General features: G+C 48.5%; 1 long non-coding RNA gene across 1 annotated transcript; it reads left to right on the plus strand.

The window, feature by feature from the left end:
- Positions 1-6035: 6035 nt before the first annotated feature.
- On the plus strand, positions 6036-11706 carry LOC144149053 (uncharacterized). Its single transcript, XR_013318150.1, has 3 exons — positions 6036-6305; positions 7656-7929; positions 11345-11706. It is a non-coding gene; the product is annotated as an uncharacterized LOC144149053 (long non-coding RNA).
- The last annotated feature ends 13307 nt before the right edge of the window (positions 11707-25013 follow it).

The raw sequence follows: 25013 nt of genomic DNA on the forward strand, positions 1-25013 counted from the left end.
TACTGCGTTGGACTTACTATCTGCACGAAACTCAGTTATGAACATGCCGTGAGCTACGCAGGTGCGACTGTTGCGGCGCTCCCTCCTAGACCACGCACGCGTGTTACAGTGACTCTCGCATGTCTCATCTATAGCGTTCCCCTAACGATTGATCTTCACTGCTCGAACTGCTCCCAAGGGAGCGGCGCGTTGAACTTGAGCAGGAATCTTGAAAAGGCCGCTGTGCCGCGCTCTCTACACTCTGGCTCGTACAGTCATACAGAGTTATCATAACTTATACCACAAGAAAATCTGGCGCTAGTGCGTAGGCCACACGGGCTTCAGCGGGCGTGCCTTCATGTATGCCGGATAGGAACGCTCCAATCGTCCTTGGAATGTCTCACGGAACGACTGAACAATTCTCTCTGGCTGCAAAAAAAGGCATGATATCATCAAAAAATGTACGTTAAATTTGTTTCAATAATATAAAATTGGAGCTCCAAAACATTCATGCGTTAAAACTTTTCAGAAGCTTCATGCAAGACGAACACGAAAGCAAATGTTGTCCGTTTCTGTTTATTTTGGCTTCAGGGCTCAAGGAAGCCATGTGGCATGTCAAGCCGAATAAGATCTGAACGCTTCAAGCTGCCATTGCGGTTCCCACGACGCCACGCGATTGCAGCGACAGTTTTCGCTCTAGATTATATTATCAAACCCTGTGGCAAACGGGCTTACACGGCGACGTGATATGGCTTCGCCACCACACAACTGGGGCTCTCATAGGGGCTTTAGTCCCCCACCACACCCGCGGCGCACTGTGACTCACTCTATAAAGAACGCGTCCACCACCTCTCTCGCGCTTCCCTGATATCTCCCCAGGTAGGGTTTATACTCATAAAGTTAATATATTGTTGCGTGACCCTTCCACACGCACCGGCATACGACGAAGTAGCAGCATCGCGGGACGCTGGTCGGTCCTTCAATGGAGGAATAAAAGAAGAATCTTGATCGGCCGGCTTGAAAGTCACGACCAGAACTGTTCCCCTGTGATGAACATTCGACTACTAAGGATGTCATCCATCATTGCATAGTAAGCGAATTATGCCGTGGTATAAAGCGAGCCAATGTCACCACGCCGCAGGTGACATTCGGGAATGTCTTGCTGTTTCTATAGTTTGGGTTTGCTTTCTACATGACTGGTTGTGTTGGTGTCTTAACGTGCCTTCACAACCGAAGAAAAAAACGTGTTAATTTAAAACCGCTTGTCTTGAGAAGCACTCATTGTGCTTAAACAAATAACTAAGCAGGAAAACTAACCGTTCATGTTCCAACGTCAGCTAGGTATAAAAAGGCACCCTGCGCAACAATGTTGCCGGGTTGGCAACGCAATAAAGTGTAAACTTGAAGATAGTAGACAGCACCAGGCGGGAACGCATCAACGCCAAGATGTGTCTCCTGCCAATGAAGGCCCCGAAACAAGACCACCCAATGTTCTTATTAAAAACACCAAAGGCACAAAGTTTCTGTTTCTGTTTCCACGTTTCTCGGCCATGTAATTGTTGCAGCCACAAATAAAACAAATGTACTAATTCCCGGCCGCATAAACACCCGCTCTGTCAGTCACTTTGCAATAATTAAGTGGGTTAATTCGCAGTAATTGTTTTTATAGAGGTATGAGTACCTCTAATTTGCAGTAACAAAATAACCGTCTACTGCATAAGTACAAAAGCGGCAATAACAGCTCTATTCATCACCACGACTAAGGCTATATAGCCCTTCATTGTGCCCTACAAGAAATCGCGCTTATAGACACCTTTGCCCTAACGTCACTTGCTGACCCCTTTTTGATTCGTCTTGTGTTTTTCTGGGAGTCGGGCCTGCTGTTTTTTGTCTGGTTTTACGTCAGGAGGCGTATATCTGTATAGTTTTGACCTACGCATACACATTTTTAATCAAGGTTTGGGTGGCCGTCGTAGCACCGTCCATACCGTACGCAAGAACCCGCAACTCTTTGCACACTATGTTTTCGGTAGACATACAGTCGAAAGGCTTTTAAGGTCCCTGACTTGTCTTATATGTACCTGGATAACTGACAAAATATGCGAGCTCTCGGCTTTTTATTCGTGTTTCATGCTGGGCAAGAAGTCTGGCCGCTTTAAGATACTTTCCATGTAAGGACCGATATTTTTTGGCATCACGGAGGCAGAGATTTCTTTTCAGCGTTGAAATGAAAGCGCCCTGATATGCCGACCTCGAGCAGAAAGTTCACGTACATGACTACGCTCTTCTCTTAAGTTTTCGTTGGGCAAACCTTCTGCGACATTTGTTTCTTTGTTTTAGGCAGGGCTCGAGTGTCAAGAAGTGGTGACTATCGGGAACAATAACGTTTCATGGAGACCTGAAACGGATGCAGAGTGAACGCAAAGCGAGTGCCGCCGCCAAAAACGTCAATTCGTGGTGTAATATTTCAGTCAGCATAAAAATTTGGGTGCAATAAGAATGGTTAGGGGTAAGGTTCTGCACAACCATGTCAAAAATAAAGATGTAAAAGGGGTTGCACAAACGGGAAGCAGGTAGCTGACCTCGTGACAGACACAGTTTTAACATGTCGACTATACCGAAATCGCATTTTCATCCGCCTTTTCTATGTAGATACTCTAAATTCTCTCGTTTTGTCACAGCACTTCAGCCCGCTCTTTCTAAGGAAATAAACGGTCTCATTTGTATGCTGTTTTTGAACCAATAAAGATTGCAGAAGGGAGATAGTCTACAAATGTTTCGATAAAAATAAACTACTATACAGTGAACTGCAAGCAGCCGATGACAATAAGTTCGCTTAGCTAGAACTTGGATCAAGTGAAATAAGCTGGAACCAGTACTTTCTACACATTAAAAGTTAAGTTGACACATTCTAATAAAATAACTGGCCCTGATTTTTAGCGATTTTCATTGTCTTGCACACGTTTCATACCCATGAAAAGCACAGTTAATATTTCAAATATACAAGGCATTTTACTTCCTAATAAAATTATTATGGAAGCACATTGAAGTAGCCAGTAATTCGCTTGACGGGCTATGCAACCCTAACGAGGTCGACAGGTGCTTGTAGCACTAGCGTTACCCGCCAGATGAACTACTTGTAACTTACGATTCCGCAGTGAAATTGAATGTGTGGTACAAAAAAGCAGTCACGTATTCAAGTTTACTGCCTCACTTATGGTCGTGTAACACAACATAAGCTATCGAAACCAAGACCGTAAGAGTAACCTGTGCATCGTCGTAGCACTTCTTGAAAAAAAAGCTGTTACCAAGATTGAGATTTTAGAACGGAGGAATTTGCCTTCCCTAAATTGCTTTAACGCTACGTGGCGGCCAAAGGTCATCATTAAAGATGATAGCCTTTCTTGGGCTACTTGAACCTGAAGATTTCGGTCTGTCGGTCTGTCTGTCTGTCTGTCTGTGTGCCTTCCTGTCTACTCATCAAACCCGAACAATGTAAAACAGTTCTTGAGCAACTAGTTTATATTTACAAAACATTGCCAAACTTATAAATCTAGTGCCCTACGTTATAGCTGTCAACATTGTTGAGCTACAAGAAAAAAAAGCCGGCCATCTCCACTAAAGTGAAACCTGGAGAGTGGAGGGGCATACAATGTATAAGTGTATTCAAAGATTAGACATCTCTTTATTGCCACGCCGTGCGCGCTGATATGCGCAACATCCCAATTGCGAAGACGCAGGAGAAGAGAAAATCCAAACGTAGAACCGCAAATTCTAAACTTAAGGCTAGTACGGATTTAAATTGAAGCAAGGAAGCAAGCGCGGACGAAAAACTAGTGTCGACGACGAAGAAGGAGCGGTTGCTCCGTGTTCTTCCTATGCTCGTTGTTTTCGCCTGAGCAAGTATTATTCCATTGGTTGACTGCATCCACTGCTCTCTATCGACGCTGCGACATCCTTGGCCCCTCCACGGTCCGTCGGCAAGCAACAGGATGACCCCTCGGGGCCGTCCGCTGCGTTGGATCGAGCTCACTGGTCGCTAGGCCTAGCAGCCCAGTCGGTGTACCACTGCCGTGTTCGGCGCCGTGCGGCTATGTCGCACACGTCGGAGAAGCTCGGCGGAGCTCTATCCACGAATCTGCTGGCGACGCCCACTGCTACAGACACCGCTACTGACATGGCACTCGACGGCTCACTACAAATGGAGGAAATGCCACCGCTCCCACCACCTCCGGCTGACCCGTCCAGTCTACCGAAGCGCCTGTCGGACCAAACAGCACTCGCAGTCCCAACAGTGGACACAACTGCGCCTGCAGCCAAGCGGGTGTGTACACCAGCCACAAACCCGTCACTCCCACCGTTGGGTGAACAAGCTACGTCAGCGGGTGCCCTTCCACTCCATAGAGCGGCCGGTGGTTCCCAAGGTGCCACGGGTAAGGCTACGAACCCCTCGACGTACAAGGTTGCTATTAAGCCTCGGGAGCGTTTCAAAATTTCCTCGCTTCCAACGAAGACATTGCAACAGACGCTCGTCAGCTGCCTACCCGGACAAAAAGTCCAACAAGACTTTCCTGTTGGGCTGACAGCACGCCTGTGGGGCCAATAAGAAATTCTGTCGGCACTCTATCGTTCCAATAGCCTAGTCTTCCAACAGGGAGCTTAACCTTGATGGCGTTTGTGGGGCCAATAAGAAGCTCTGTCGGCACTCTATCGTCCCAACAGCGTAGTCTTCCGACAGGGAGTTCAACCGTGATGGCGTTTACCGGCTCGCCAACACGATCAGTGAACGCCAACAGACGCCTTGTTGGTAATCAGCGGCGCGAGCGCGCCATCAGACAGAACCGACAGACGCCCTGAAGGTGTTTTTAGGGCCTAAACAGCAGCGTCTATGTCTGGCATAGACGCTAAACGTCAACGTTTGTGTTCTGATTTTTCCCTTCAATAAGTAACAGTCAGACGGACGATAACATAACGATGTCAAGATATGCTTTGGCTCATACCACGGCAAGCACAATAGTTTGTTTGCAGCCTCGGTTGCTCTTCGTCAAGAACAAACTGAATCGGCTGTACAGCTTTCTTCGAGGGCGTGTATGCAGGGGTTCTATCTTCCTTTTTTGCGCAGGCCGCCCGGGGATATTGCCTTGCATTATCCCCACTTGTTACAAATTCAGAGTTTTTCGCACTGTTAGCAGTCGTTTTACACAACGGGTTTGATGCGCCTGACATGCCCGGAGTGACATCGCTTGTAGTATTAGCGCGACGTTGCTTGTCTGCAAGACGGTGCCGGACAAACAAGCGTTATCAACGCCAGAATTCTAGCGGCACATTTCATTTCATTCGTGGCTACCGTGGCTTGCGCAGAAAAGGTCAGGTTGACCTGCGATAGCTTTTCTTGAGTCTAATAAGGGAGCTTTGGCTCAATCGCTTGCAGCGCTAGCAATGTGGCCTCGTCTGCAAGATCGGTGCGTGAGAAATAAGCGTTAGGACAGCCAGAATTTCAAAAATGCAGCATAACCTAGACACAAACGACAAGATTCGTTGACAACTTACGTAAATATACAGTTGTCTTAGGCGAGCCCCGCCTGCTCGTCAAGATAGCTCAGTGGTAGCGCGTCCGCTTACTCTTTTGAAGGTCGATGGTTCGATTCCTCGTCGAACCTCGCTTTTTTTTTTTTTTCGGGCGAGGATTTTATTACCTCTTTTTTTTAAGACCAGGGTAATCGCCTGTTGCTTGCTTTCCATCACGCCGACATTTACCACCCTCTTCCTAAACCCAAAGTAGCTTGTTGTCTCGCCCCTTCTCCCTTGAGAAGCCTGCCGTGAAAACAAAACCAAAACAAACGTCGAAACTTCTTTACAATATCAGTATATATGCCAGTTACTATATGTGTATTCACTTTTGCGTTTAAAAACCTCAAATTCAAGTTATAAACACCTTTCAGACTTTGAAATCAGAAAGATAGTTACCAATATTACAGCACTAACACAATTTCTGTCAAACATAAAGATGCTGCTATTGAAGTCTGGCAACTAACTCTCACTTTTTGCGTGTTTGTTCATGGCGTACTGTGCTTGGTTGCTGGTTCAGTTTTATCTATTTCAAGCTTAAATCATAGTTATAAAAGCTTTATGGGTGATGTCTACCCTTCCAACCTACGCGTGTGTCGAACATGGAGACCCGGGAAGAACGATCATCGCCGCATAAAATAGTGCGCGTCAAAAGTGGATGACATTGCGTTCGAACAAAGCCTGCTGCCTGTTCGTGTCCGCGAGATGAAGACGACAGTGAAGGAGAATTGTACGTTGGAAACATCGTTTTTGCTAGGGTAAGTACGCATTTTTTATTATTCTGTATTTGGTTGGAACGAGCTCAGTGGTTCACTAGACCCCCATCATATTTACTCTGAGAGCCTAGGTGATTTAGCATACTTGTTTCGCGCCCAGTCCACCGTTTCCGCAGAAGTCAACATCAATTTACGCTGAAGCTAGACCTTGGCTACGATGCTCGCGCTGTAGTACACGGCTGCTAAAAAAAAAAAAAAGAAAGCGTACACTTGATTCTTTGGCTGGCGTCTCGTAGGTGGTGTGAAGTCGCCCCCCCCCTACCCGAATTCCGTGCACTGCGCTTCGCAGCTATTGCGCTCGCGAGACCGGCTGCCGCCGTTGCGACCTTGCGGTCTTCGGGCCGCGATATGCGTGCTGTTCTCGTGACGCTCGGCCACAGCGTCGTGAAATCGCTCGCCAACGCACCCCGACAGCGTACGCGTCGACCGGGTGCTGGCGGAGTTGTGCTGGAAGAAAAGCAGGCAAGAGATGAGGACGCAGGAGGTGTAGTTAAACAGATGAGAATTTACAAAGTGCAAGTGAGAGAAAATAGTATGCAAGGGCAGGAAACGGTGAGAGTTCGGGCCGCGCGCCAGCGAGCGAGTGCGGCGATTTCACGACGCCTGAAGTTGCCGAGCTTCACGAGTCCGGCACGAATATGACGACGCCCGTCTGAGAGTTCATAGAGGTATAGAATTCACATACGTGCAAATTGAAGGTGAAATGCGCGCATGTGGCCTCGCAGGGAGCTAGCATAGTCTCGGGGTAGTGGGAGAGATTTGTCTCGGGGTAATGGGGGAGATTTCACAACGCCTGCCGATTCCGTCAGAGTAGCTCTCGGGAAGTCTGGGGCTTGATATCAGAGGCATATTTATTTTTTAAATTAGTGCAGAAAATTGAGCGAATTCGCAAGTTCTCATTTTCGCAAAACCGCAGGCCATACAGAGACTAACAAGAAAGCTGTAGGCACTCACTCAACTCGATTTATATTTGAGAATTGAACGTGCAGATACAAGTCAGACATTGAAATGGAGGAGCCTCAGCTATCACACACCAGAACCTATTGAAAGCAAGGGATGCAGATTAGCTGCTAGCATGCGTTCCATGCAAATTAGCTCAGCAGTGAGCTTTGCATATATCATGCATACCCCACTCACAGGACCTGCGGGTCTATTAAATACATTGTTACTGTGACCTAAATTTCACTTGGGGTGTTCCGGGATTGTTCTTATTAGTGCCTTGGAGGTTACTGTCTTTAAGCGATTAAAAATCTACTTGATGTAAGCATTCGTGCTTTGTGTGTGCTCTTGTATTTCAACAAGTGTCAGCACACTCAGATTATGCACCTGCAGGTGCTGCTGCTGGCTGTCCTGGGTCGGCTGCCTTCCAATCCAGTTTCAAAAGCTTTGCCAGGGCCTCCCTTGGCCAACCGACACTGCACCTGCTGTACCCAAGTACTGCCTGGCCTTTCGTTGGGGCTCTGTACGCTTTGCCGCCAGGAATGATCATTCCTTCATCCATCATCTGGCCGCTTGGACCACCCGTTCAGAAGTCAGCGCATTTGCTCGACACATCGGTCCAGGCACTGCTGCCATACCAGTGCACCCACCGATTATGTACTTTCAGGTTAGTTATTGCATGTTGTGGAACCTGCCATGATGTATACCTGTTAGCAGTGCTGTGGCCTCTGATTATTTGAAACATTTTCATGAAGCAGTGTTGTGCGTTTGGAGTGTGTCATTGCTTAGCAGAGATATTGAAGAGAATCTGGGGCCGATGACTAAAGGGCAAAAAGAGAAATTGGACTGACTTTGAAGCAAGTATTCGTATGTAATCAAGCCAAGCAAACATTTAGGATCTTTCGATATGGTTTTGAACTTGCAACAAAAACTGGTGTGGAACTACTTTCCATTTTAAGTAAGCTAACAATTTTATCTACTTCAGATCATACTGGTATTAATCATACTATACCGAAAAGTACATCCCGCAGTCTGTAGAATTCCGACAGCGCTTTTTTCGCAGTCTCTCATGACAGGCACTATTCTCAATAATTGGAAGATAGTCGAGGTAGCACCAATCTTTAAATCTGGAGACTGTACTTCACCATTAAATTTCCCTAACAAGCACTTTATGCAAGGTCGGGGAGCGTTTCATCCACTCTCAGGTGGCTAATTATTTATAAAATCACAATATCACATTCGAATATCACCACGGTTTTCACAAGGGCTACTTGAGAAACACAACTTTCAGGATTTGTTCACGATCGACATTGATCCATTGACGCAGGCTTACAAACTGCGGTAGTTTTTCTCGATTTTTGTAAAGCATTCAATCGCATTGCACACCACAAACTACTTTTCAAACTTCACCCTAATGTCCTCACTTGAGCGAAAGATTTTCATTCTTCTCAAATGCAGTTTACTTCTCCTAATAACTGTATACTTTTGGTCGTGCCACTTTGTTGTCCCCCCAGGCAGGTTGCTTGGTCCTGTCTATCTTCCATGTTGCATATCCTCCCGTGTAGGTCTATTTGCAGATGATGTTGTAATTTATCACACAATTTCTTTCAACTACTACCGTCAATGCTTTCAATCTGATCTTAACACAATTTTAACTCCTGGTGCTGCAAATGGCTAATGTCGCTTATCTCTAAAACAAAGTGCATGACTTTAACGGTGGCAAGTCTCGAATTGTAAATACTTACTTCATTAACAACAGCCTGATTACCTCTTGAGACAAAGGTATTTTGGTAGGCCGGTAGGGGAGGGGGGTTGCATGGTGGATTTCAAAAGGTAGATCAATTGGGAAAATAAGACGTGTGATTAATATTTTCATTTGCACTCCAAAGCTCGCTTTATTTCATATGTTTAACTGACTGCAGTGGCTAGGGTGGTGTCCTGTGGAGGCGAATGTTGGTTAGATACCGCTTGGTGTTGCCGCTTTTCAGATGGAGGCAACACGTTAAGACGCCCGTGTTTTGAGATTTTGGTCCGCACAAAAATACCCAGGTGGTCAAAATTAATGCGAAGCCTTCCCCTACAGTGCTCCCCATATCCCGAGTGTAGCTTTGGCGTGTTAAACCACCGTTTTTTTCTTTCTTCATGTTTTTGGAATATTACCTGCTGCTGTAGCAGGTGCAACATAAAGGTGAAATTATGCATGTTTCCAAGAGCTAAATATAAAGGCCATATTGAAGTGCGTTTATGGGTCTATCTCATAGCAGTAGTGAAAGGTTATATACTCTGGTGCAGGTTAAGAACGGCAATGGCTCATGTAGTGTAGTCCAGTGTTTGACAAAATGCCGTGTAGGCAGGTAAAAGCATTATTGCAATGATGAAACGTAGGTCACTGACCAAGTCAGAAAACTCATTTAACGGTTTGGTGCTTGTTCACGGTGAGCATGTGTCGTGGAAAACGAAGCTATATATTTGGCATTACGCAGTGCAATGAGTTTGCATAGATATGGTGCGGATTGCCATCCATTATATTGATAATGTTGGGCGTCGTCTGAACGATGAGGGACTCGAGCAGTAATCGAGAAGATAGATTGCACTCAGTTAGTAATTTCGCCTTGTTCCAGTCGACCACGTGTCCCGTCCTCTCACGGTGCTCTGCCAGTGCACTTGTTTTTGCGTGGCCCTTGTTCACTTCGTTCCAGTGCTGCGTTAATCTTCTGTGCAGATTACCTGTTTCGCCAATGTACACTGATTTGAATTCAGCGCATGGAATCTAATAAACAACACCCGGAAGCTTGGAGCGTGAGAGGGGGTCCTTCACGCTGACAATGTCAGAACGCAGCTTGCTAGTGGGCACATGCACAATGTATGCACTGCGTTTCTTGAAAATGCGTGCGAGAGTTTCACTGATGTGTGGGACGTAGGTAATTACTGCACGTTTGGATGCAGTCCTTGTGGCTGCCTAAAGCATTGTATTCAAAAAGAAGCTAAGAGGGCGACTAGCAGGAATCCGCATTGACATTAGCAGGCAGAAGCGTCCACAAGGCCTGTGTCAAAACGTGCTGCAATTCTCGTCCTACACATCAATCAAGCTTTTGCACGCATTTTCAAGAAACACAGTGTGCACATCGTGCACGTGTCCACTAGCAAGCTACGTTCTGACATTGTCAGCGTGAAAGACCCCCTCTCACGCTTCAAGCTTCCAGGTGTTGTTTATTAGATTCCGTGCGCCGAATGCAAATCAGTGTACATTGGCGAAACAGGCAATCTGCACAGAAGATTAATGTAGCACCGGAACGAAGTGAACAAGGGCCATGCAAAAACGAAGCCCAAACCAGCCCTGACACCAGAGAAGGTCACATCCCTGAAAGGTATTGCATGTGATATCTGGCATCAGAACTCATAGCTAACTCATAATTTAGCAAAAGCAAGCATCCCCTAATATGAAACTTCTGGCACAATAAATGGTCTCACATATGAGAGTTTTAGCAGTCCGTCCGTTCCGTCACGTACGTAGCTAGCGTGTTTACCGGGACCCGTCTGGGCACTTAGGCATTCTTCACAGTAGGGGGATTAGTTCCGCACGCCGGCCGCTTTTCTGATGGAGGAGAAAAGCAAAAACGCCCGTGTGTACGAGATTTTGGCGCACGTTAAAGATCCCCAGGTGGTCAAAATTAATCCGGAGCCCTCCACTACGGCGCGCCTCATCGCCTGCGTTGCGTCGTCGCGTTAAACCCTACAATCAATCAATCAATCAAGTTCCGCACGCCTGCCTTCGCCATGTCCGCGCCTCCTCGCCCTTCCGCGCGCGCAGGCGCAGACCGGTTCCGGCAACCCTGTAACAACGTAACCAACGGAACGACGGACTGCTAAAACTCTCTATTGTGCCTGAATGCCATTCATGAATAATGGTTTGCTGCGGGCCCAGCATGGGTTAGCTTGCAAGAAAAAATGCTACAGGGTATTAGTTTATTCCCCAAAGTGTTGCTTTTTACTGGCAACCTGTTTGGCAATATTTGTTACCCTTTTACCACATGGTCTTTTGTTCACAAGGTCATTGAACCCTTAATTCTCTCTATCTACAGCTCTTTTTCAGATCTATGTGGCCAGGCTGCGTCTGCGGAGCCCACTGAAGCCAGGCTAAAGGTGGTGCGAAAGCACCTTTCGCAAAAGCACGGCGACATGCAGCGCAAATAAATGAGTGAGCAGCACAAAATAAACTTCTCTATTTTTATTTTGCTAAAAGGCCTACATACTTGCCAAACTTGTAAACCAGTACCACACCTCACAGCATGTGTCCTAAGTCAATCTCGTCATTGGACCTATAGCTTCACCAACAGACTGCATTCAGACCAACAGACTGCATTCAGACCGACAGACTGCATTCAGACCGACAGACTGCCATCAGACCGACAGACTGCCATCAGACCAACAGACTGCCATCAGACCGACAGACTGCCATCAAGCCAACAGGCTGCCATCAGACCGACAGACCGATATGCCGAATTTCCGGATTGGCTGTCGGTCCAACAGCCTGAATGTCTGTTGGGATTTCTCTTGGGGTAGGAACATCTGCTTTTACCGGCTACGCGTACCACAATCGCACCAACTCAATATCAGTATGGTTGCCATCTCTTGAGGCTGTCCAGCGATTGTGCTCCCTGGATTGTATTCCTCTCACCCCTGAAAAGAGCCTGTCTATACAAGCGTCCCTGCTATCAGGAACTGACATCAGGCGCTATGTCGTTTCCGGCGTGGACCCAGGAGAAAATCCAGAAGACCTCCGGTCTGGCATCCGGTGCGCCACCCACCAGGTGCTCCTTGTGCGGTACATGGGCTCCGGCCGTACGTGCCTTGTCACTCTACGAGTCCCGCTGGAGCCACCAGACCGTTTCCTGTACAACGGGTGCGTACTTCGCCCACGTCCATACAAAGCCGGAGTGGTGCACTGTTATCGGTGCTTTCGTCAGGGACACATGAGCAAGTCGTGCCCATTCCCTACACCAGAACCACCGGCTACCGATGCATCAGAGCCAACAGCTACGCAGTCGGCTGCATCGCCGCAGACCGAGTTTCGGTGTGGTCTGTGCCGTACAGATGACCATGCGATTACGGATAAAAAATGTCCCACTAAATGCAAAGCTATTCGTGCTAAGCGAAAGGCGTGGCGGCGCCAGTCTGGTCCCAGCGGAATTCCTACGTTTAACCGTTTTGATTGCTTGGAGGATGAGGAGCAGGACACAATGGAGGAAGACAATGTGGATCCTCCGGAGAGCGCCCAATCTCTCACTACAACGTTGTCCCGACCCACGTACCGCGACGTGCTCCACCGCTACCGCCGCCAGCGGAATAAGCAAGGTCACAGTGAAAAGGAATCTCTGGATATGGACGAGCTGGTTGAGGTAGACCATCAGTTGGCCCTCCTGCAAGCTGAGGTCACGAAGCTCACCCAGCGCCGTGCTCGGCTAATTCGTCGCCCGCAACGCCAGTAGCCTCCACAACAAGGTCATTCCAATCAGACCCGTTTCTCGCCCTCCAGCCTGACCACGGCAAAGCCAGTCTCCTCTGCCCTTAACCACCAAGACATACTACACTTTGTGGTGCAGCAGCTACAGCAATTGGTGTCGGTGTTAGCATCCCAACTCCATTATGCCTGAACCACAATACTTAGTGCAGTGGAACTGTCGCGGGCTCACAACAAAAATTGGAGAGCTTCGGGAACGTCTTCGCCTGGGCAAACTTAGTGCTTGCGCTTTCCTCTTACAAGAGACCAATTGCCTGCCTCGTCTTCCCAATTTCACCGCTTACGCTAATCCATCCATACCTCATCGTCGCTGCGGCCCCACCAGCTCTACGACAGGCAAAGCTGCCATTTATGTACTTGCGTCTTTGCCACAAACTCCGATCCCCTTACACACGTGGCGCACGGCATGGCAAGAAGTGGTGGCGGTTAAGGTGCAACGGCCCCGGTGCGCTGTGATTCTTGTGTCGTGCTATGTGCGCCCACACAGCGGATGTGCACCTCGGCTACGATTGGGCTGGCTATCCTCTTTGCGCCGTTCGAACGCAGCCTGTCCCATACTTGTGGCTGGGGACTTCAATGCTCCTCATTGTGACTGGGGGTACCCCACCTCAAGTTAACGCGGGCGTGTGCTACTAGAACACTTCAGTGATGCTAACTTTACGCTTATTAATGACATTTCGTGCCCTACGCGCCGATGTATTCATCCTCGGATGCCACCGTACTCACCTGACTTAACATGGTGGCTTGGGGGTGATACGGTATCATGGCAGCGAGAAGCAGACTGCTGGGGCAGTGACCATCACCCCATTACGATTGGCGTTACCCCGAGCTCGATGCGTCGCCTTCGGCGTAGCTGCACGGTTGTGAATTGGGATGACTTTCGGGGTAAAACCAACACAAACCTCACGGCGCTCAGCCCAGATCCAATCGCTGTTATTAGGCATGCTCTGAATGACACCTCTCAGAAAACGTCGGTAGAGGAGTCCTGGCCAAAACCTGACCTCCGACTCTTGCAGCTATGGGCCCAGCGCAAGCAAGCTGAAGTGGCTGCCTCACGAGATCCCTCGTCTGTGGAGGCTCGAATACGCTTGCAACGCCTGACTGCGGCTGCCAGGCGTCATGAGAAACGTCTGTCAAGGCAGCGATGGCTGAGCTGGTGTGAATCACTCGGCCCATCGGCGACTACATCATCCATCTGGCGCACCTTTCGGGCGATGGAAAGTGGAGGCCGCGCTCCGGATGCGGCAGCCAGTGCATGTCTGGCATCGGGCAAGACTCCCGACCAATTCGCCACCGATGTTGCCCGCGCCTTGTACCCTGCCTATGACATCCTTCCAGCCAGTAGCCCGTGCCCGTTTCCTCTGTCGCATCGGGTTGGTTCACCGCCCTCTGACGACGCTGCTCATGGAATTCAATCTGCTTTTACAATGGCTGAATTCCCAGCTGCGATTGACCACGCAAAACTTCGGACGACTCCGGGACCGGACGGCATTATATATGAGGTGTACAAGAACCTCGATGAGCCAGCGCCTAGCCATCTCCTCAACTACATCAACGAGGTTTCGCTCTCTGCCCAAATACCGGAGTCGTGGCTTCACGCAGACATTGTGCCTATACCGAAGGCAGGGAAGTCACCCGACCATCTTCCCAACTTGCGCCCAATCGCCGTGACGTCCACGCTTTGCAAGCTTCTGGAGCGCATGCTGGCAGCCCGCCTTCAATGGTGGTTGGACACCTTCCAATGGTACAATCTAGCCCCGATCGGGTTTAGACCTCGTCTGGGTACAGAGGATGGGCTGGACCATTTGTCGTCAATGGTGCCACTTGGAGGTCGTTCACACAAAGTGCGGACAGTCCTTGCTATGGACATCCACAAGGCGTACGACAACGTCAGCCACGGGGCAATCCTGGAAACTCTCCAAAGTCTTTGTTTACCACACAAGGTGTGCGCTTTCATCGAGACCTTTCTTACTGGAAGATCCTTCTCTGTACGAATCGGCGGGGCAAGCTACGGCCACTTCACACCAGTTCGAGGAGTACCTCAGGGGTCAGTTATTTCACCCCTCCTCTTTAATATTATGATGTTGCCGCTTGCCTGGCATCTGGGCTCCATACCGGACCTGCATTTCCTCGTCTACGCGGACGACATAACGGTATGGACCGTACACCCAGACCTGCATCGCCAAAACGTGTGCCTTCAACAGGCCTTGAGAGACACGCAGACATGGTGTCAATACGCTGGACTTACACTTTCAGCGGACACAACAGCCGTTCTGCCTGTGGCCAGTGCGTGGGGCCATCGCAAACTAGCGATTTCACCCCTCACACTGCAACTTTCCGGCCAAACCGTACGCACCGCCGCATCTCTTCGCGTGCTAGGTTTGGAAATCTCTGCGTCTGGGTCGGTTGCCATGTGGCTTCGATCTGCCCGACAAAAAGCAGGACAGATGCTTCACCTGATTCGGCGCATCTTACAGAAGTCTGGTGGTTCCTGCTCTAAGATGACTCGCCTCCTGGTGAGGTTAGTACTGCAGCCTGGACTGGTTTATCAGGCCCAATTCCAGTACATGACTCAGACGGAGTGGGCGCGACTTGAGGCTATCAACAGAGCCGCTATGCGCACCATCACCTGCCTTCCCGCAATGACCCCGATACCATCGCTCCAAGCTGAGGCTGAGCTGAACACACTTGACGAACTCGTCGAACAACGTCGCTCAGCCCGCGTACACAAACGTACTTTTGTTGCGGAAGCAGCGGTCTTGGCTAGCTATATGGGCTGTTCCCTACCTGCTTCACCAGATCTCCCTGTAACCAGGCCGCCGTGGCGGTATCACCAGGTGACCGACAACCGACCACTGACTAGACTGCACACTCGAACTACCAGAAAAGCATGTGCGAGAGGACCACTACTGACGGCTGCGACCCAGTACGAGGCGATAGAGGCCTTCGTGGACGCTGGTGCCCAGGATGGCGTTTTATCTACGGCGATACACTGTCCCGTTTATCCTGACGCCTCACAAACTTGCCTCTACCAAACCATCCGCACCCTGCCCTCTCTACTGGCGGAGCTCACAGCCATCCGGGATGGCCTTCGGGCACTAACGCCGGCCCTACAGCGCGCCCCCGTGGGTTCTATCCTACATCTTTATACGGACTCCACCGCGGCGATACTGGATTTGCGCCAAGTATCAAACAATTGTACCATTTCAAGGGACATCCACACACTACTAGACACGTACCCCTGCCCTCTCAGGCTGGTGTGGGTTAGGCGGAATACGTTCTCCGCTCACATTGCAGTAGATATGGCTTGTTACCCAACGTATATTCCTCGGCCGCTGCCAATGTTAAGAACCGGTCCGATAGAAAACTTTCTCCAACGGAAGGACGATCTGCGTCGCGCCACACGTGCCCTCATCCCCCCGTGTGGAACGGACCTCCCCAGTAGACTTGCTCGCTGGGAAGAGGTTTTGCTGCGCAGACTTCGCGTTGGAGTGGCGCTTTCACCTGCTGTGACCCGGGCGTGGCCACCACGCTACCATGCCCCGTTCGACGACACCTGCCCCTTCTGCACAGCTCCGGCCGCACAAGCTGACGCTGACCACCTCATATGGGCGTGTCCTTCACTGGCCTCAGCCAGAAAGCGACACCTGAGAGGCACAGGCCCCCATTCTGGAAGACCTTCCGACCTTCAGCGGTGGCTCTGGGGACCCCACCACGGCTCCCTTATTGACTTCCTTCGAGAGACCGGGGCCCATGTATATTTGTAAATAAGTTATTTTTATGCCAACGGGCATTCTATCGAAAAAAAAAATTAGTGTCCCGGTGGGTTCTCTTAGTACGCGTTTTTATTTTGCCCGCGGAGATGAAACGTTCTAGCGCTAGGCGTTGGAAAACGATAAGTGTCGCGGTGTTTTAGTACCGTAACTACATCAGAATACGACGAGACAAACGACGACGGCATGAGACGTCCCCAGCCCGAGCATCAATTTGCTTTTCCTAAGCGTAATGCTCTCACGTCACTGAGACAATCTGGAGAGATATATTTGATTCCATAAGGTGTTGTACCGCAATTAAAATTTTATGCGCTCTGATCTAACATTTCTGCAGTTTGTGTTGAGTGTATTTGTACTAGGGAATTTAGGGCCATGTGCAGCGCATGAGACAGCAGAAACGCACTCTGCGGCGTCCGTGTAGAAGGTGGCACATGCGTACGTGGGTTGAGTGCAGAAAATGCTGCAACATAAGCTCTCTCGGCGCATTTCTTTTGTAAATTAGTTTAAAGATACATCAAACGACACTGGACACATATTCGAGGAGGTAACAAGGTTCGTGGAAGTAGTTTTGTATAAGTCGTTCTTCATGTCGCCGAGTTCCTGGGCATGCCCGCCCATTCGCAAGGCGAACGACATGGTGATGGATGGACGGTAATGGAAGATATCGCCCGCCCACGTGTCCGCGGTGATAGAATAAAATAAATTTTTGTCAACGATGCCACCTGAGAGCATACATTATTGCTGTATAAGAGGGCTGGTGCTCTAAACACCACTGGTCCCACTGAACGTATAAGCTTTGGATTGGGCTTGTCCGAAATGCTCCGAACGCAAAGCGGGCCCTCAAGTGGAGAACTGAATCCAATATCTTTAAGGGTACTTGAATGGTGTATCCGCATATTAGAGTGCCATAGTTCAATGAAGACCCCACCAAGCCGATGAAGAGACGCAGAAGCCCGTTTTATGTGCTTCATAAGACTGCTGGGTAAAGAGTTTCAGTGTATTCAGTGGCCTAGCGCACCTATTTTTTATAGGCCTAATGTGTGGAATAAACGCTAACTTATCATCTAGCGCAACTTCGACAAATTTGTTCTTTTGTAACCGCAATGACCCCACCATTATGAATAATGTTAGGATCTGGCCTTATGAGGTGCTGCCTGGACAAAAAAAAACATCACTGCTGTTTTCAAGATTCACGTTAAAACCATTTTCATAAGCCCACTTTGTAAGTTTGTTAGCAGCCAATTGTAACTGCCTCTCGCAGATTGAGAGATTACAAGATTTATAGCTTATTTAAATATCGTCAACGTAGGCCGAATAAAAATTGGGACCGGCAGTGCCTTCGAAAGTGAGTTCATTTCAATGGTGAAAAGGGTGCAGCTTAGTACGCCAACCTGTGGGACCCCGTTTACTTGAATGTGTGTTCTATAAAGTGTTCTCCAACCCTTACACGAAAAGGTTGCTCAAACAAGTAGCTTTCTGTAGTGTTGACCATGTTTCCTTTCCAAATAAACCATAAGTTATGAGGTCCCGCAGGGTGCCGTATCTCGTTGCTGTATGGTAGGCCTTTTCAAAGTCAAAGAAAATAGACATACAGTGCTGCCAGTGGACAAAAACATTTTTGACGTAGGATTCCAAAGCCACAAGCTGGTCGGTCGTAGATCTTTCCTCCCGGAAACCTGCCTGGGAGTTACCCAGAACACCACGTTACTCTAAAAAGTACTCGCCTTCTGTTTACCATTTTTGCGAGCACCTTACTTAGACACGTGGTAAGAGCTTTTAACCGATAGCTTGCGGGACATGAGGCATCTTTCCCTTCTTTTGGCAATGGTGTTGAATCATTGTATATGTGATCTAGTCTACACCCGCAGCTGATTACTTACATGTGGATAAAACAACCTTAAACTCCTGGAGGGCAAATGGACAGTTGTGAGAGTCTTGTAACGATTGCTGTATGTCCCTGATGGACTGGCCCTCGGTAGGCGTTTTATACCCCATACATATGTCTGTTTAAAGAGAATTTATTGCAACCCACATACAAATTCAAAGTATGTACTCAGTGTGACTGCCTGGTCTTCTAATGTGCCACCAGTGGTGTTCCCTAGGAGTAAGTTGTTTGCCTTCTGTCTTTGCTTCTGTCTGTGTGAGGATTATTTGATGGTACAAATCCCCCTAACTGTTGCTTTTTGCTTCTATGTGAATGCGGATTCAAACCATGTTGGCATGCTTAAAAGCAACGAAGTTCTCCTGAGTTGGGTACTTGTGGAGGGTACCCCAAGCCTTGTTTTGCGCTTTGGGTGCATCTCAGCACTCTCCATTCCAACACGGCGTCCTGGGTTTTTGTAGATTGCATGAGGTTTGAGGGATAGCACTCCTAGCAGCGTCAAAAATGTATGTGGTAAAGAATCTACAAGCTTCGTCCTTCTGAAAGTGCTGTATGGATGTGTAGGAGAGTTGTGAATTTTGCGAGGAACATACACCCGGGATAGGCAGATCTCGACTGCGCAAGCGCTGTACGCTAGGCCAACGCCCCGACGATGCGGTGCTACGAACGCAACCGCTTGGAGCGTTTTTATTTGGCATGCTTGCGCGGTGCTCCGAACCAGTGGGGAGGCAGATTTCAAACTGGCATCTGCTCCGGCGATGCCAGTGGCAGGAGGCGAGAGAGCCAGTTCGTCGACTCAAAACGCAGACCGTCGCGTGTATTTCTGATTAGGCGACAACGTTCCAGTTCTGTGAGGCATACCGTCCAGAAATGAACGACCAAGGAGACCCGGATGGCTCCCTAAGCGGGTGGTAGTGCTCGTGTGCGTGTCGTGGTGGCGGAATGTGCGCACCGTTCGTTGGTGCGGGTCGGCCGCCTCCATTTCGGGTATTCAAGAATTTTCGCCTGCGCCGTCGTCGCACCCTCAGGTTCGAGCCGAGACCGTTGCGCTACCCGTGTAAAGCATGAAGCATTTGTAGTTGGGCTCTACAAATAAGAGGAAGTGACTAATAGAAATGTCTCGTATATTTTTTCGAGTTTGTTTGTTATTTAGGTTGTTGACAGTGGCTAGGCTGAAACGGCCGTGTCAGCCTACCCGCTGTTTCGTTTTGCGCATCGCATGCCATCATCAGTAGTATTTGTCACGTGGTCCTGGCATATTTCAGAGCTGAAACAATGATCACGCCGAGCCCTGCAGACTGCTTCAAATCTTAGGAGTTTAGCGGTTGAGCAAAGGAATCGCGATGGGTGTATGGTATTTTTTTTCCTGATACTAAATCAAGGCAAGAGGGTATTTTTCATCATACCTTCAAGATTTTTACAATCCATACCAGCGTTAGCTCATTGAAATAAAAATGTCGCCGTTCAGCTACTGCTTGCCTTGGATGGACACGCAAAAATTGCCACATTTGGTTACTTTGCATTGGGTTCAACAGGTGGTGGCGCAAGCGTTAGCGCACGCTACAAAAACGCTGTACTGAAAATATCTATGGCCGCGTCGCGACGAGCGTACGCTCCGCTTTACGCCCAGAAGTACGTTAACGCCCGGAACACAGGACTAAACCTGTCTAATATTTGCGGCGCGGCCACGGAACCGCCCGTGCAGGCTGCACGCCAGCCACTCCCTAGTCGCCGTCGTTGAGGATGGGCCATCACGCCATAGGGAAATGTCCGACTATCTCCTGTGACTATATTGTCACAGTCCAGTCATTCACCGACAGCTGAATGCAATCAAGGAGAGCGGACTGCTGTAATACTAGTGGCCATGTTGACAAGCTCTTGTCCACGCGAGAATGGGTGATTCCTTTCTGGCTCGGAGAAGAAGGCGCTTTGCTCGTGTGTTAGTGTTTTGTCGGGTGTAGTGAGCGCCCCTCTCCTTGCCAATACCCCTGAGGGGATATGCACCATTTCTTCTGGCTCTACCGCCACCATTTCAAAGTGACTGTCGCATTATGAACCTGGGAGTTAAATTTAGTTTGCTAAATGAGATTTGCTGCTAAGAAGTCTCAACACCGTGCTACACTTCTGGCGGAGGAGCCAGATACCAGTTGCGAATCTCTCATGCACCACGCGGACACCGCTACTAGAGATCGGATGTCGAAGAGGGAGCAGACGCCCGTTCACCAACGCGCCAGTCGTCTGATTTAAGGCGCATCTGTTCAGTTTGGACCACTGTTCGCGACATCAAGGGTAGCAGCGGCACGCCCCACGAGCAAAACGATAGCAAGCGACCACACGATGTCTGGTCTGTTCGTTTATCAACAGCCGCGAACACCTCCAACTTTTCATGGCGTAGTCTCTGAATCAGATATGGAGGATTGGCTTGAGCTGTGCCGGCGGGTCGCGGGATTTATGGATGGGACCAAGAGCAGAAGCTGCACAGCGTGTACATCACCTTATGCTAATAAACGACGACGTGGTTGGAAAACCATGAAACAAGTCGCAAACTGAGATGAATTCCGGCACACATGTCTGGCTAACTATGCGTGGAGCGACCGTAAAGAAAAGGCTGAAGCTGCTTTGCGCTTCAGAAACCAGGTTCGCAAAGAAGGCGTAGCAATGTATTGTGAGTACATGTCCCGACTTTTGTGACGTGCCTGCCGGAGCACAGCTGACGATCAAATGCTGCGTCACCTGTGCGTCTGGTTAAACAACAGCTGTTTACTGGCCCTGTGCGCAGTCTACCGCGTACCGTGACTGAGTTCATAACCGAAGCGTCGACGACGAAAAAGACGCTAGAACAGCGTGCCTGGCAGTACCACCGCGATCCGACCTGCGCGTTGAAGGACGTTCTTTTTGTGCTGCCTTGGGCGCCAGCCCAGACGCTTTGCGGGAGCGCATGCGTTCCGTACTTAGGGAATAGCTTAACCTACCGCAAATGCCCCAGGCTAAGCTGACGTACGCTTTTCTAGTACAAGTTGTGTGGAAGTGAGGCAAGCGCTTCAAGAACCGGTGCAGCTTGATCTACGGCCGTCCTCACACAACTCTATGACGAACCCCAAGGCTACGCTGCACTCAGTACGTCATCGCCTCCCTTCAGGTTTCCTTGACGCCGTGCGCCACTGCCTATTCCGTCGTTTTCTTGTAACAATATGAACTCCTTTAACAAGTTGAGAACGCGACTATCCACTGCTCTATAAAGCTTCAACCAGTCTAAAATCTGGTGTCTGACATTTACAAATGTTCATTCAATGATAAAGTGATCATTGATAACTCCGATGTCACTGCCGGAGAGGATCAAAAGAACCGTGTATTGTTGAACACATCTGAAAACAGAAACTTCAGGCAGCATTAGGTAGGTGTCATCATTAATTTGACATCGTTTTGAAGTGCTGTCAGCGGATTTAAAATATTGGTGAGTCTACTACTTTATTGGGGTTGGGAGAGGTTGATTCCCATGATCTGTGTCACTCCACTTCCTACGAGAAACCCGCCGTGGTGGCTCAGTGGCAAGGGCGTTGCGCTGCTCAGCAAGAGGTCGCGGGTTCGATTCCCGGCTGCAGCGGCCGCTTCTCTGATGGAGGCGAAAAAAACGCCCGTTTCTACAAGATGACGGCGCACGTTAAAGATCCCCAGGTGGCCAAAATTAATCCGGAGCCTTCCACTACAGCGCGCCTCATCGACTGCGTTGCGTGAGCGCGTTAAACGCGACAATTAATAAATCAATTAATACATTCTAGGAGACGACTCATAACCAGTGTTTTTCTAGGAGATGGTTGGCACTGCAGTACTTACGAAATGCGCAGCTGTTTCAGTGCCCGGCCTCGCTTATAAATGTTGAATGATTGAGCATCAAGTGCTGATGTTGCGTCCAATTGTTAAAGGAGATTCTTAGTTACGAATATCCTGAACACGCCTGATCATTATCCCTGGAAGATATTTCTCGAAGTTGTCATCTTTAGCAGTAATACAGGAATAGCTTAGTCGGCACTTTTATATTTGCTCGGTCAATCATTTTCCTTAACCATTAATAGCTACTGGAAGAAGTAGGCTGATGCTCCGCAATTCGTTTTTCAAGCGGCTGTCAAATCAGCGTGTTCGCCACATCTAACGTGACATTTTGGCTACCTGTCTTTTTTGGCGACCTTTTTTCGCCTCTTTGGAGTCTCCCACCTTTATTTCCCGCATCTCCTGCTCCACTTTTTCTCCGTTTCGAGGGCGCTTTGTCATGTTTTGTGTTCCTTTAATTTTTGTATTTCTTTTCTGTTCTGATCGTCTTGCTCTGGCACGTGGCCATTACTTTTCGGTCGCTAAGCCCGAAGAAACCGAAGTTAGGTCAGCTTGGTCTTCTTTTTCTTCTTCGGACTTCTACCACGGCCGCTCGATGGAAACTAGGTCCTAGTTTCCATCGAGCGGCCGTGCTTCTACTCACACGCGAACGTCGACTTCTTTGAACTTGTTACAGGTGAGCAGGATCGTTGCTCAGCGTTAGTTGCTTCTGGATGCAGCGCATGTGGTCTTGACTTCTTGTTAGACTGCTTCCGGTGTCCGATGAGCCACGCCGAGTAAAGCCGCTCGTCCCGCGTTGTTATCCGTGCGTCTGATAGCACCGGAGCCTTACGAGCCTCGTTTCTAAGGGCTAAACTCTGGACTCACACTGGTGAGCCATGCCCCAAAGATTGCCAGATTTTTGCTTTCTTGCTGCCGCGAGCCTGTATGATTTTCACTCTTTTTGCGTTAGGGAGAGCAGCAATGTTTAGCGTCATTCTTTGCTTTTCTTTTTTTTATTGATATTGAGACACATGATGGAGATGCCATATGCATCATCAGCACGTTCATTGCCACAGTCATCATTGTCATTATCAACATATTTGTGTTCTATGCTACACTAAGGCCCGCCGTATTTATTTATGTGATTAAATAAGAAAGAATGTGAACACATGTGTCAGTAAACCTTCGCTGACAGTATTTTAAGCAGAAAATTTTTTTCTTGATAAATCCTGTTCATTGTAACTATTCTGGTGCCCTTTATTTTGGTCTCCATTTGCTGTTTGTATTGTGTTCATTTTACCTTACATTTTACGTGTTGACGTATCTTTGTTACTTCGAATAAAAAGCCTGTAACGAGTCAGGACCGGATCCGTCAAAATGTTTCTGCGTCTTCCGCAAACGGAGTAGGAAATCAGCTTGGTATGCGCTGTTGTAGAACACAATTAATGTGAAGTTTTCGTCTACTAGGGTACAAGGTGGTTAGATTCTGCTCTGGTGAGTCCACGAATGAGCGATGTGGAGTAATCATTAGTACGTACGCTTTGGACATAGTTTAACAATGACGGTTTCTCAAACCTCCATAGTGCGGCTGCGATAGTAGTGTGTATGCGTACATCTGCGTGCGTGGGTATTGACTATCATGCGACGGTCGGTTTTGGAAGTGGCTTCACGATTACCAGACCACGACGTATTCAGAAAACATCCCGTAGCTTAGCGCACTTCCATTGTGCAGGTGTAGAGCAGTCTGGTACCTCACTGACTTGCGGCGTGTTGACTTCGCTCCACGGCATGTTTCCGCAATACTCCATTCGATGAAATTTTATTGAGCGCGTTTTACACAGCGCTCTGTGATATACTTTGACATGAAAGTTTTTGCCTCGTGAAAGTCAAGTAATCTGGCTCCAATGACCAGGTGGCGCGCTGCAGTGGTGAATATTACATTTGTCAGACCGACGCAACAATCAGCATTAGTGCTGAATCAATAACATATGAAAACTCTCCCCCACAACGTTCGTCGGCTCAACGATAATTTCCCAACCGGCATAATCACGCACCAAGGTATCATTCAGAAATTGTTCCAGAAATATATTTTAGGTGGTTTTGTACCATTCAGAACTATGAACCATTCAAACGTATAAGTTTAGCCGGTTTCGTAACTCTGAGTTTGAAAAAAGAGAGTGTTTTTTCATTCCACTAGCCCGGTGTGGTCATGTGTTCCTTGCATCCTAGTAAGTTTCACTTTCCGAACACCATGTGAAATTTTTGAATAGAGAAGAAGTCAAAGCATCTTGATTGATTTCAGTAATACTTGATTAGTGAGTGCCTCAAATCGAGCGACTGTAATAATCGCCCGTAAAACATTATGAAGACTTTCACATTTCCTTCGTTCTTACTTTTCCTGCGGCTACTAAATATTTTGAAACTCAGCTGTTTTTTTTCCTTCTCGCAATGCAAAATGTGCGGCGTCTTTTTAAGGTTCCAATTCATTCCAACCGAACGGCCTCACACCACTCTAGCGGAAGTAAGTCGGAGTGATACAAGATTAGAGCCGCAGCCTGACATTTAAAAAACGTGGAAGGTTACAAAACTTGGCCTCTGAAGGCTGTGGCACTTTCGAAAAGATTTATCGAGCGTCGCAGTCCGTGACACGCGTAACTCGTTTTAATTTATAGGGTTAGTATCTCAAACGGAAGTGAGGCCGCACGAACGGTGCCGTGGTAAGGAGGGGAAACGGAGGGTGTTTGGGGGTAGAGTTGGTCTCTTCA

Source organism: Haemaphysalis longicornis, unplaced genomic scaffold, assembly GCF_048455015.1.
Source record: "Haemaphysalis longicornis isolate Haplotype H1 unplaced genomic scaffold, Haemaphysalis longicornis Haplotype H1 scaffold_8, whole genome shotgun sequence".
In the NCBI taxonomy this organism is placed as follows: Eukaryota; Metazoa; Arthropoda; class Arachnida; order Ixodida; family Ixodidae; genus Haemaphysalis; species Haemaphysalis longicornis.